The sequence below is a fragment of the Ailuropoda melanoleuca genome, chromosome 11 (genome assembly GCF_002007445.2).
Source record: "Ailuropoda melanoleuca isolate Jingjing chromosome 11, ASM200744v2, whole genome shotgun sequence".
Classification (NCBI taxonomy): domain Eukaryota; kingdom Metazoa; phylum Chordata; class Mammalia; order Carnivora; family Ursidae; genus Ailuropoda; species Ailuropoda melanoleuca.
The window spans coordinates 101,624,577-101,639,220 of record NC_048228.1 but is presented as its reverse complement, the minus strand read 5'-3'; the positions used below and the strand labels follow the sequence as shown (position 1 = coordinate 101,639,220).

The 14,644-nt window shown below is 43.0% G+C and overlaps 1 long non-coding RNA gene across 1 annotated transcript in view; it reads right to left on the bottom strand.

Moving 5' to 3' along the window:
• Positions 1 to 13,675, bottom strand: part of LOC109489590 — a 42,044-nt gene extending 28,369 nt beyond the window's left edge. The window contains exon 1 of the long non-coding RNA XR_002142620.2: positions 13,521 to 13,675. This is a non-coding gene — a long non-coding RNA (uncharacterized LOC109489590). The remainder of the gene's footprint in view (positions 1 to 13,520) is intronic.
• Positions 13,676 to 14,644: the final 969 nt, after the last annotated feature.

Genomic DNA, 14,644 nt, shown 5'->3' with positions numbered 1-14,644 from the left:
GCCTGTGAAGTACATATTTTATTATTCTCACTGCGCAGATAAGAAATAAACTTGCTGAGTTTAGGTAACTAGCCAGAGTCACAGAACTAGCAAGTATTTTCACAGTATCTGCAGCAGTTGGCAAAGCTCATTTCCGTTTGCCTTCCTTGAGACATTAATTTATGGACCCATTAACTGCAATTTTTTTTTTGGTTCAAATGCAAGCCCTTGCAACTGAGAAGTGGTTTATCTCATTAATGATATTTAATCAGGAATCTCTGAAGTTCTAGAAACTGGAAAAAAAACTAATCAGGAGGATTAGGCAAACATGTCTTTCGTGGGGTGTCAAGATTCATTCATTCATTCATTTATTGTTTACTCAGTCACATATATTGAGCCCCTAAAACATAGCACCAAGAGAAATAGGCAGAAAATATCATGATGAAAATGAGAATACAGTGGAGAGATGAGCTGTACTTTTAAACAGATATTCCCAAGACCATTCATTGTTTAAAAAAAATTCACACTTAACATATACTATCCTTGGAAAATATTTTAACATATTTATTGCAAATTTAGTACTTGAAAATGGGGGGGCTCTAAGTGTTTCTTAACTATTTGCTTACTATAGTCAAAACAGAAAGGAGGGTAATCAGAGGGGGGAATGAAGCATGAAAGACTATAGACTCTGAGAAACAAACTGAGGGCTTCAGAGGGGAAGGGGATGGGGGATGGAATAGGCTGGTGATGGGTAGTAAGGAGGGCACGTATTGCATGGTGCACTGGGTGTTATACACAACTAATGAATCATCGAACTTTACATCAAAAACCAGGGATGTACTGTATGGTGACTAACAGAATATAATAAAAATATATTATTATAATAAAAAAAACAGATTGCAAATTTCATTAGCCATCAGGGAAATTCAAATCAAAACCACACTGAGATACCACCTTACGCCAATTAGAATGGCAAAAATTGACAAGACAAGAAACAACAAATGTTGGAGAGGATGTGGAGAAAGGGGATCCCTCTTACACTGTTGTTGGGAATGCAAGTTGGTACAGCTGCTTCAGAAAACAATGTGGAGGTCCCTTAAAAAGTTAAAAATAGAGCTACCCTATGACCCAGCAATTGCACTACTGGGTATTTACCCCAAAGACACAGATATAGTGAAGAGAAGGGCCGTATGCACCCCAATGTTCAAAGCTGCATTGTCCACAATAGCTAAATTGTGGAAGGAGCCGAGATGCCCTTCAACAGATGACTGGATTAAGAAAATGTGGTCCATATATACAATGGAATATTACTCAGCTATCAGAAAGAATGATTTCTCAACATTTGCTGCAACATGGATGGGACTGGAGGAGATTATGCTAAGCAAAATAAGTCAAGCAGAGAAAGACAATTATCATATGGTTTCACTCATTTATGGAACATAAGAAATAGCAGGAAGATAAGTAGGAGAAGGAAGGGAAGAATGAAGGGGGATAAACAGAAGGGGGAATGAACCATGAAAGACTATAGACTCTGGGAAACAAACTGAGGGCTTCAGAGGGGAGGGGGGTGGGGGACTGGGCTTGGCAGGTGATGGGTATTAAGGAGGGCACATATTGCACGGAGCACTGGGTGTTATACATAAATAATGAATCATGGAACATTACATCAAAAACTAAGGATGTACTGTATGGTGACTAACGTAACATAATAAAAAAATTACTATTAAAAAAATTTTTAGAATGAAGAGTTAATGTTAAGTGTTGAACTCCCACTTTGTGCCAGGACCTGTTCTGAGCTCATTGCACATTTCAACCCATCCTCACAACCCGATGAAGTAGGTCCCATGATCCTCTGCATTTTATAAGAGAAGAAACAAAGGCACAGAGAGGTTAAGTAGCTTGCCCAAAGTTACACAACCAGAAGCAATAGAGTTAGTATTCATGTGATAAAATGTGTAACCATAGAATGCACGTTGACACATAAGGTGCAGAAAAGATGTGCTTAAAACCTTCTGAAAACAGTCAGGGATGGCTTCCAGGAGGTGGCAACATCTGACTTTCCTTTCAAGATGTTTGGGCATCTGTTTCAGATGCTCTTCAACAGTCCTCTTGGAGGGAAAATGGAGCCAGGCACAGGTCTGGCCATCATATTCGCAAGCTCAGAACTTGCAGCCAGTCAAGTGTCTCTCCATAGTTTCAGCTTAATTAGAGAGAATTTTGGTGAAACTATAATCTGCTGTCTCGCATGACATTTTTATCGCCTTCTTAACATTTCAAATGAAACATTTTATTACATTTGATGTTAGTTAAACACTTAAAGTGTACTCTTCCCGGTTACAATTCGCAATGTGTTCTGACTATATTAAGCAAATATTTAAGAAACATTTGGGCTGTTTTTCCATTTTTAAGTATTTAATCTGTAATAAACTTATAGTATGTTAAAAATACATTTCATGTACAGTATGTGTTAAGTGTTAAGAATATATTTTTGAACTGCCTTATTTGAGCCTGTCAGACTTTCCATTACAACCCCCTAATTTAAGGGGGTTTTAAACCAGCCATAAAAATCTCTTCACGCTGATATTTCAGGTAAAATATCTCTCCTTCCAGAAGCCTTTTTTTAGTTGTCCGTGGGTTGTTTTTTAGTCTTGATGCATTTAAAGAAAAGTTGACTTTATAAAATCGGGCATAAAGGAAAGATTTTTCTTGGAGCATTTTAGTGTGATCTTCTCTATGCTTTTTAAGTAATCCATACATTAAAAGCACCTCATCAGAAATCATGGGTCTTACCCCAAAACTTTGGAGAGAAAACAAAACACGGTTGAGATGAGTACTATCTGTTTATTTCCAGATTGTATTAAAATGCAGAATCAAGGGTATGAAATAAGGCCGTGGACACTTCCCCCACAGTCCCAGGAAACTTCCTAAGTGTGTAGTAATGTAGTCATGTTAGCACATTACAGTTTACACTCGGATTTCACATCCCTCCTCTTACCCACCCTTCAGGAAGCTGGGAGGCAAGAAGACTCTTGCCGTCATGCCCACCATCTTACAGACAGGCAGGCAAAGTTTTGGCAGAAGTTAAGCGATTTGTCCAAAGTCACACAGCCTGCTATGAGTGAAGCTGAGGTCTGAACTCAGATCCCTTTGTTTGTTTCACGTTTCTTGTGCCCATAAGTTGTAAAAGATTGGGTCCATGTGTGACTTGGTGTTTCCATGTAATTATATTTTTTTGTCTGTTAAAAATCTTAAATAAAATTCAACCCCTTGTACAGCTAAATAACTGGATTTTTTTTTCTGATGTCACTTTCCATTTTAAGGGTCAAGATCATACAGGGCCACCTGGGTGGCACCGTCAGTTAGGTGGCAGACTCTTGGTTTGGCTCAGGTCGTGATCTCGGGGACGTGAGATCAAGCCCTGCATCCGGCTCCACAAGTGCTCAGCGTGGAGTCTGCTTGAGATTCTCTCTCCCTCTCCCTCTGCCCCTCCCATTTGTACTCTCTCTCTCTCTCTCTCTAAAATAAATAAATTAATCTAAAAAAAAAAAGAGTCAAGATCATGCCAACAAACTGAAGAAATGTTTCTCATCCTTCTTTAAGTCTTGTAGACTATGACCTAAAGAAAAGAGGCACCCATCACATCACATTGGAGTGTCTTTTCTAACCGCATCCACTGAAGGTCTCGAGAGTTCGTATATCCATCCCACTCACTTTTTTAGATTCTCTGAAAGCCAGGGCTTGTCTTTGTGTCTTCCTCTCTCCTATCCTAATGCCCAACGGCTAGCACAGCGCCTGTCACATTATAGGGGTTCGATAATGTTTGCCAATGAGAGGAATCCATTGAACTTCACAAAGAGAGCTCATGTTTGTGCTATCTCATGGAATATTCTAGATGGGGGGGGCACCTCAATTACCCATACCAGCATTTCTCCAAGTGACTTCCTTACTTCATGAGTTCCTCGAGACTCCACATGACAAAACAATTCCATGAACAGATAAATTTGGGGAATGCTCCCTCCCCAGGAAAAATAATGCCATGGACCTCCCTGAGTATAGTTATGGCCTTCCTTATATTCCTCTTTGGAGCGGACTGACTGGGGCGCCAGTGGCCTCTGCTGTCACCAGGGAGTCCCGCCCCTGCTGGCCAGGTGGAGACCAGGCCTGTCCATTGTGATGGTAGTGTAGTAATGCCTACCTTGTCCTGAGGCACAAGCCTCTGTCGTGCTCACACTAAGCTATCTTCTCAACTCTTACCAGTAATGAAAGTGATATTTTGGCCTATCGATGTCATATTCCTAATTTTTTTATTTCTCCATTTCTTCAGAACATAAAAGTGGGTGAGAAATGCTATTTATTTTTGGTACCCATGAGCTCCGACTGAGAAAAACACCTGAGGTCCTCAGCTTTCAATTGCTTTTCTTTCAAACCCATCTTCCTTCCAAGTGTACCAAAAATATCCTCAGGCCTTCAGAGTAATTATATTTATGATCATTCATTTTTTCATTAGTCTAGAGCAAATATTGTGGGAACTCAAGAAAGATGATGTTCCAAAGTCAACCTCAGGTTTGGAATTGCAAGAAAGAACCACAGATGAAAATGGAATTGGAATCAACTGAACCCTGGATACTCTCTCTAATGAGCGCTCTGGACAGGAACCGCATATTACACTGTCTCAATATACAGCCTGAAGAAGTGAGGTGGGCTGGTCCCCAAATCATACCTATGATACTTGAGCCACAGAGGCAAGGGGCGCTCCGGGGCCCAAGAAGAAAAAGCGAGATTCAGCAGAGGCCTCGACAACAGGGTGGAATGTTTGAATGTTGATTTCTAATTCAGACATAATGTCAAATAGTAAAAATGTCCTGACTTCATTCACCAGCTCAACAAATATTTACCGAGCGCCTGTGACGCGCCAAGCACCGTTGGAGACATTCTAGATGTAGCAACGAGCTGAACACAAAAACCCCTGCCTTCATGAGGCTTGTGATCAAATGGGGAAGAGCTGGATAATAAAAATTAAATGACTAAGGTATCCAGAATGTTAGAAAGTTGACATGCTATGAGAAAAATAAAGCAGGGAAAGAAGATAACAAATGCAGGGGTATTGGGTAGCAAGGAGACTGAAGTTTTAAATGGGTTACTGGGAGAAACCCAGCTGAAAACCTGACATTTGCGCACACACACGGAGGGGATGCCAGTAAGCAAATTAGAATACGTTCTCTGCAAAGGGACAGGAAAATACAGATGTCGTCAGAGGGAGTATACTTGGCAAGTTGGGTAACTTAGGTTGGGCTGCCATAGCAAAATGTCATAGGCTGAGTGCCTGCACCAGCAGAAAAATGGATTTTCCCACAGTTTGGGGGGTTGGCAGCCCAAGATCGAGGTGCAGCAGATTTGGTTGCTGGTGAGCTTCCTTCCTGGATTGAAGACAATCCCTTCCCACTGTGTCTGCACATGGCCTTTAAGGCAAGAGCGTAAGCTCTCTGGTGTGTCTCATCGTAAGAGAAGTCCCATCCCAAGGGACCCACCCTCATGACCTCATCTAAACCTAATTACATCCCAAAGGCCCCATCTCCATACACTGCCTCACTGGGGGATTAGGGCTTCAGCATATGAATTTTGGAGAACAAAATTCAGTTCCTAGCAGGGGACAAGTGCAGCTGGAGCTGGAGAAGCCAGTCACCATGATCACACTGCCGCGTTGTCCTCAACTTCTTGCCCATCTCTCTAGATGGTGACTCACGTGGCAAAGCCTCAGCCATGATTATATTCAGCTTTCCCCTTTCTCAGTGGCTAGAAAAAAATCATAGAACCATGTTCCCTGAACATACATGAATTCCTAGTCCAATTCCCTGGGGATCACAGCATAGTTTCCTGCCATCCATTTCTCACCATCCAAGACAACTGCATCCTAGCTTCTCCTTTCTCCTCCAAACCCCAACAACTTCCTCCCTCCCTCTCTAGCTTGCTGTTTCCTTGGGAAAATAAAAGCAGTCAGAAGAGAATTTGTACGTACACCCTGCCCCCGGCCCATCCACCCAACCCAGCATTTGTTGTCACAGACTGTCTTGGGCCAGCCTCTCTTCCTGAGTCCAGACCTCACATTTTTCTGCTCAAGTTCTTCCCTCCAGCAATTTTTCCTTCTCTCTCCCATACCATCAAGTTCCCATCTTTATTGGATTATTCCTAGCAGCCTTCAGATTCCTCCACAGCCATCCTTTATCTAGTTAAAATAAAATCCTCTTGAGTTTACCTCCTTTTCAAGCTTTGACCCCATTTCTCTTCTCAGCTTTAGAGCAAAACCCCTGAAAAGAGGTGTCTACACTCACTGTTTCTAGATCCACTACTCCTATTATCTTGTCCTTTTTGTGACCACTCACAGTATCTCTTACTTATAATTCACATACAGTAAAATTCACTTTTTTTGTAGTACATTTCTCTCAGTTTTGACATATGAATACAATCGGGTAACTATTACCACATCAAGAATAAGACAGCTCTGTCACCCCCCAAAATCACCTTGTTCTCCTTTGTAGTCATGTCTCCCCCACACCTAGCCTGGCAACCAGTGACCTGTCCCTTTAGATCTGCCTTTTCTAGAATGTCATAGCAATTGAATCATACCATTTGTAGTTCTGAGTCTGTCTCCATTGTCCTCAATCCACTTTCACCCCCCACCCCTTCTCCAAAGCTATCTTGTTAAAGTCATGTCAGTGCCTTTAGATCTGATGTTTAAACCTCAGTGTTCATCTCACTTGCCCTATCTACAATAGGGGACACTCCCATCTTCTAGAAACATCTTCCTGGCTTGCTTTCCAGGACTCTTTACATGTGTGGTTCCTCCTCCCTCACCACTGCTGCTTGCTCATCTCCTCAACTTTTCACTTTGGAGAGCACTAGAGCTCATTCAGAGTTGTTCTTCTCTGCCTACATCCAGACTCATAGCTTTAATCTATATTTAATCTATATTTGGTGATGACAACAAAATTTATGTCTCTAGTGTAGACCACTTCCTTAACTCTAGGCTACCGATTCAACTGCCCACTCAACATTTTTCTATCTCCTATCTATCTATCTGTCTCTCTATCCATCCATCTTCTATCTATCCATCTATCCATCCATCATCTATCTATCCACCCATTCATCCCATCTACCATCTATCTATCCCATCCATCCATCCATCCATCCATCCCATCCACCATCTATCTATCATCCATCCATCATCTCTGGGACTTAACATTTTCATAACTGTGGCCCTGAAGTTATGTTTCGTCTCCCTCCCCACTCCCCCCTTCCTTTCCCAGCTTTTTTATTCTCATCTACTGTCAACTCCAATCTTCCAGTTTGCAAGCCTTGGATTCATCCCTGACTCCTCTCTTTCTTTCACACACCAGGACCAGTTCTGTGGGCTCTATCTTCAAGACACACCTCTGCTTTTTTAAATGATTTGAATATATACTTGAAAACCCTGCTACTAAATTTTTTAAATGTCCATCCATTTTAATGGGAAAATTATGAGGCATTACAACCCACCCAAGATACCTGAACAATTTTTACAGATCAAAAAAATACCTCGATGAAAAAATGAAAAATAACATTTTTATAAAAATTAATTTAAAATGCTTATATAAACAATAAAAAGTAATTCAAAAGTAAATTAATACAGTTGTAGATGAAATGTAAAGCAAAAATAGGGCACTGAACTCTCCAAAGGGGAAAGAGAGGTCTTGATGGTGTGTGGGGAAGGTGGGCAAGGTGCTGGGGATCATTGTTTAGAAATTGCACTCTTAGAAGCATTATTTTCATCATTAATTTTTCAACCTTTTGGTAGACTTACACTCCAGCTTAAAAATAAATTTACAGAGCAGACGAACATTTCTAGGGCAGAATAAAGAATTAATGTCTCAGAAACACGTGTAAATAGAGCAGGCACACAGAAGACTGAGGAGTCATGAAGGGCTGACCTCTCCAAAGACTCACAAGACAGTTCTCGTTTCTGCAACATGAACTGCAGTTCTAACTTTTCCATCTGCTGTTCTTTGACTAGAGACGGTTGACTTGAGCACATTATGGAGCACGCCTTTGCCTGAAATGTAATATGGCAGCATCACTACTTAAAACATGTTTATTTACTCTGGTTTTTTTTAAGATTTTATTTATTTATTCATTTGACAGAGATAGAGACAGGGGAACACAAGCAGGGGGAGTGGGAGAGGAAGAAGCAGGCTCATAGCAGAGGAGCCTGATGTGGGGCTCGATCCCATAACGTTGGGATCATGCCCTGAGCCGAAGCCAGACGCTTAATGGCTGTGCCACCCAGGCGCCCCTATTTACTCTGTTTTTAAGTAAAAAATATTATAACAGAAAAAAGGAGTCAAGGGGATTAAGTATACACTTTTCTTGATGAGCGCTGAGTGAAGTGTTGAATCACTATATTGTGCTCCTGAAACTAACACAGCACTGCACGTCAGCTACACTGGAATTAATTTTTAAAAAAAAAAAAAAAGAAAGGAGTCATGTAAAAAGTGGGATTCTTCATCAAGAGCTTTTATGGTAAAAAGTTGTAAATTGAATAGTCATCCTCAAGATGAGACTGAACATTCCAGAATCCAGCCCCTTCTCATTGCCTCCTCCACTGACACCATTACCTCTCACCCACATTGTTGCCATGGTCTCTGCTCCGCCCAGTAGCTACATCATGTCTTCTGCTCAGAACCCTCTGGGGGACCCACAGAACTCAGAATGTGCCAATGTCCTTACCGTGCCACTAACATTTCTGTGACTTATTCCAACTCCGTCCTCACTCATGCCACCTGGTCCCACTGGCCTCCTTGTAGCATCTCAAACACACCAGGCACACTCATACCACAGGCCATTTGCATTTGTGGTTTGCTCTTACCCAGAGGTCCACATAGCTCATTCTCTCATCTTCTCCCCATCTTTATTCAAATAATACCCCTATAGTGAGGACTTTGCTATGATCTGAATGTTTATGCCCTCCCCACCCCTCAACACACAAATTCCTATGTTGAAATCTTTCTGTCCGATGTGATGGCATTCGAAGGTGGGCTTTTGGGGGCTGCTTAGGTCCTGAGGGTGAAGTCCTCATGAATGGAATTAGCACTCATAAAAAGGGAGTTCTCCAGCCCCTTCTGCCATGTGACCACACAAGGATAAGTCTGTGAGCAGGAAGACGGCCCTCATCCAACCTCAGACTCACGGCCTCCAGAATCAGGAGAAATAAATTTCTGTTGTTTAGAACATCCCAAAAAGACGAAGACAACGCCATTGATCATCCCATGCATAATTTTGGTAATCCCTCACCCCTGGTACTCTCTTTCCCCCTTCCCAGCTTTGTTTTTCTCTCTCACCATTCTCATTTGCTAACATTCTATAGAACTGATTCAGTACTTCCAGCTGGAGGGTGAGCTTTTGTCTTGGTCTATGTCCTGCTGCTGCATCAGTGTCAATCAGGACCATTCTCCATCCCCAGTTCTGTGGCTGACTGCACTCATGAGATCGCTGGCTGGATTTTCCAAGATTTGGACACCTGCGTCTAAGGAAATCTGCGTCTTGCTCATAAAGTATGAGAGCAAATGCATCTTAGCTCTGCACCTCCCTTGATCCCATCACATTTCCCAGCACACGGCATATATGCTTCCACGGAAGCTGCTTGTCTTTGCCCTGTTTTACCTTTTTTTATGCTTTCTATGAGTTTTGAGGAAAGGGATAGAATCTACTGAATTTAGAGGCAGCCATACGTCTATTTTAAAGGTATGCACATGAATTTTATATCAGAGCCTTACTAAGAAGCAAGAGATAAATTTCTGGATCTACGGCTAACTACAGTACGATAATATTGTGGACTTTCAAACTTTCTTATGCATCAGAATCACCTGGAAGGCTTGTTAAAACACAGACTTCTGGGGGCACCTGGGTGGCTCAGTCGGTTAAGGGGTTGCCTTCGGCTCAGGTCATGATCCCGGCGTCCTGGGATCAAGCCCCACATCGGGCTCACTGCTCAGCGGGGAGTCTGCTTCTCCCTCTGCCCCTCACCCACTCACGCACTCTCTCCTTCTCTCTCTGTCTCTCAATTAAATAAATAAATAAAAACCTTTTAAAGTCAATCAATCAATCACAGACTTCTGGGCCTACCACCAGGGTTTCTGATTCGGTAGGCCTGGGATGCGACTTGAGAACTTTAATTTCTGGCATCTTCCCTGGTGATGCCAATGTTACGGGTCTGGTGACCACACTTTGAAAAGCACTGTGATAATAAAACGTTTTCATTTTAGCTATGTCTAAAAGACTAAAACTGGGAGAGGCATTATAAAACATTGTAAGAAAAAAAGACATTCTAAGAATTCATAAAATCTTTTAAGAACGATAGCAGGCCTGCCATAACCAAAATGAACATGTATAATATTTCCAAGGGGTCAGTGTCATGGAGAGATTCTCAGGCCCTCTTGACTTCCTCAGGACGTGGGTCTAGTCCTGCCTTGTGGTGAACTAGCCCTGCAGCACAGAACAAGCCATGCCTCTGGTCTTCATGCCTGCAGAATGACGACCTTGGACCATATGGTCTCATTACAACTGGAGGTATGGACATGGGTGTTCATGTGCTTTTTCAGACCCTCTCACTAAATGCAAGATTGATTTAAAGTGTTTGTGCGACGAGATAGCCAACTAATGAACGTACGACAAGTGTCGCGTGGGTAACCTTGCACTCTTCAGGGTAAGTGCTCAGATTTTAATGCTTCTCCCCCACAGTTCTTCTGCCTTCCAGCTCTCCATCTAGCTCGATGCCGGAGGAAACTCCGTGAAAATATGAAAGCAAGAGAAGAGTGTCTGGGCTGTGCATTATCCCTCTTTGCTGGCTCCCACTAACCTCTGGTTTAAGGGAAGTTCATACTTGCTGGTTTGCGGTCATTTTAAATTCTAAGGCCTGGCCTGTGCCCTCAGCGCTTCTGCAGCGGAAGGACTTGCTGCTCCTCTATGGTGAGCGCCCCCGGAAGCCCAGCCACCTTCCCCAGATGCTGGGCTCTCTATCTTTGCTCTTGCTGACAAGGTGGGCCCTCTGACACCACTGCCTTGTCCAGCTGGCTGGGTTCCTTGGGCTTGTCCATCCTGCAGCTTGTTTACAGAGTACCTTCTTTGTCCCACACAGGGTCACCCTGGAAAATGTAGATTCCTTCCATGTCGCTTGCAGTCTTTGAGGAGAACTGAAGGTGCCCTTGACAATCCCCTGTCCGGCTTCTGCCAAACCCCACTGTTGCTCCACTCTGGTCACCTTTTCTGTATGGTGGACACTCAAACATTCTCCGTCCAGAATTTCAGAAGCAAGCCCTCCCCCCCTTTCTGCTTCTGCCTCAGTCTGTCAGTGATATGTCCAGCATGGTCCCCAACGCGAGCAGCGATCCAGAGAGCAAAGGCTCCAGATCGCTCTCAGCAAGGCAGATAGCATCTTCGTCCTGGCCGCCTGGCTCTCCCCCATCACATCAGCAGAGGCTTTCCCTTCCTGTTTGAAACAAACTTACACAATCCTCCTTGTCTTCTCTACACAACGGCGAAGGGCAAATCAGATACTCTGATTTCTTATATTTTTTTTAATAAGTAAATGGAAATTTGGGAAAATTCAAAGAAAAAAAAAAAACCCTCTTCTCTCTCCACAAGAAATAGGCCAACAGAACTACTATCTCTGTATGTACTTTAAAAAAAACTCTAGTACGAAACTTAAAATCGAGCAATGAATTCTTTGTCCTTGTCGGCAGCCACAATCTCCCCCAAAGCAATGAATGGCATTGATTCATTACACAGATGGAATTGCTAGGCAACATAGTTTATGGGGAAGGAAAAATACCTTGTTTTAATATTTTTTGAAAATATTATCCCTACTTACAGCATAGGAAAGTATACTTGAAAAGAGGGAACAGCAAAATCCCAGCGAGACAGCAACAGAAAGTTTTAACTGTGGCTAACACCGGTGGGGAGGCCACAGAAGATAAAGAAAACAGAATCAAGAGGAGGGGCACATAAGGGATGGAAACTCTGAAAAGTGGAATTCAGAATGGAATCTGTCCTCTTCTGGCCAACAAAACAAAACAGAAACCAGAAATCCCCCCAAAAATGTCCTCCCTTACAGCGTTGACAGAGCATAGGATATTCTGTGGATGTGAAGGAGTGGGGAAATGTGCTAGGGGAGGAGAAGCATTTCCGCAAGGAACCTGGAGTGCTTGAACAATGAATGAGTCCACTCATAGAGAAGCAATAAAGAAACTTCTAAGATCAGACAGAAGCTTAGAAATTATGGAAACCTTTGGGGCCGCATGACCCCCTTTCCTCTTGTTTGACTATGCAATTTATGAATGTCTGCACACATGCAATGGAAAAGGACCTGGTTGGGGGGTGGGAGGGAGATTTCATCCTCATATCTGGTCTATATATCTAATTTTAATTCTGTATTTTCTCAGCTGATGTTTAATCTTTTAACTTGAAAGCTCTCCAGTGCCTTTGGGGGAGAGCAGACCTTCTCAGGAGAGCCGGTGGGGTGCTTCTTGGACCTCTATAGCCATCACCATAGATGTGAAAGTAGCACTATGCATTGAAACCCAGAAATTTTCCTTACCCATCTTTGGACCTCTAGTCCCTAGTTCAGTGCTCAGTGCTCCTCAAATAACAGGTACTCAGCAAATGCCTGATGAAGAAATCACATCATTCGGAAGTCTGTATAAAAAATAGCCTATCACATGCTGAAGAAATAAACTCCTAGAATTTGAACATCCGAAGAAATTTCAGGGTTCGTCTGGAGACATCCTCTTCCTCATTTTAAGGACAAGCCTCCTCATTTTAAGGACAAGAAATTGAGGCCTAGAGAAATTAGATTTGTCCCAGATTCCCAGGAAAGGAGTTGACAGAATCAGGACTGGAACCCCAGCCCTTGACTCTTATTTTCTTTCTCTGTCTTTCTTTTTCACTTCACTGTCTTAAAATGTAGTTTTCGTCGTTATAAGAATATGGCCAGGTATGGCCAGGCCAACAGATATGGAGACAACTGCCACTGAAAAGAGAATTTGTCAGAGTAACAGATCCAAAGAGGTGGGGGCAGGCAATGGCATGGGGGGGGTGTTGCACAGGGTGGGCAGAGAGGCAGAGGGAGCAGGAAAACATGGCAAGAAGCCTCTGCTGTGGTTTCCACAGGAAAGACCAGGTAAGGAGAGTTAGCAGACTGAGGGTTGGCTAGTTTGAATCACTGCAGGGGGCTCTGGAGCACAAGCACTGCCCCTAACTCTCTGATACGTGACCTCGGGAGGATTAGGGGAGGGCGATGGTGGCCCAGAGTGTGAGAGCCAGACAGAGGAGGTGGTTAGGGGCCTGAGCTCTAGATGGACCAGTCTCCGTATGGAAGCACACTCCCGGCTGAGCTATTTACTGTCTCTAGGAATTAGTTAACCCTGAGAGGGACAGTCTTTCCAGTGTCAGCAAGGGCCCAGAGAGCAAAGCATCAAAATACGGAAATAAAAAGATAGGCCGAATATACTCACCACAGTGAGGTCGTAAGTCTTCACTGCATTAGAAGTGTAGCTGGCCTCGGTGGGTTTGTCTTCCTTCTCTTCCATACTGTGCAATAAAATCATTAGAAAATGGGGCTTCCACATGAAGTTAAGCATTCTGGATCCTCAGAGCTATGAAAAATGGCTTTTGGATCATAATCTAGACAATCTTTTCTGATTATTTATCTAAAACTAAAAGCAGGAAATGATTCATTTGGTTCCTGCCAATCCTGGAGTGCTGCCACTTTCGGCTCAGGAAGAGCCGGCTTCCCTTGGCAGTCCTCACTTGCAGGATGATGAATGAAGTTCTATGTTTGGTGCTAGCTAAAATTTTATAGGGTCTAAAAAAGCAATTTATACATGCTTCAGGAGGTGGCTATATTTTTTCTTTTTTAGATAGCTCTTAGTCACAGCAGGGCACTCAATATACATATAGCACATCGAGGGGTCATTTTACAGGAGAAATGAAACTTCGCTCCGTCTGTTGATAAACACATTCTTGGCTTCCACAAGACTTATATAGCCTCAGAATCCAGCAAATAGGTATTAGCTGAATTCTGAATCTTCCCAGTGAGTTTCACACCTCAAGAACCCATGACCCTCAATGCGATATTATGGAAAAGAGAAATCAGCAGCCTAACAAAACATGTTCTTGCTTCCAAGAATCAGCGTTGTTATTCACAAACAGGCGGGGCCAGTTCTCTCCTCTTGGGAATCTCGAGATGGGTTGAATGGTCTTGCACGCTAGCCAGTCACGCCACTAAGTTGTCAAGGGTCAAAGCTAACTCAAAGAACAGTGGCCATGGGCCAAACCACCCACTTACTCTAAGTGATGAGCAATCTAAACACTCCCAACCCACCAAGCCTCATCCATACCACATTTTGTTGAGAGTTTGGGGTTTATTTTTTTTCTGTCTCGTAAGTATGTATCTGGTATGAAACATCTGAGCGCTGGTCATTCTTAATCAAGCTTCGAGATGCTCGCAGGATTATCTTCCCAGTTTCCAATGACAAGGGTTTTATTAGCCATCTTCCCCTTGCATATCTGGATGCACGTCCTTACAGAGCACTCTAAAAGAAATCTGGATAGGAGCGCTGAGGACCAGCATTGCTGT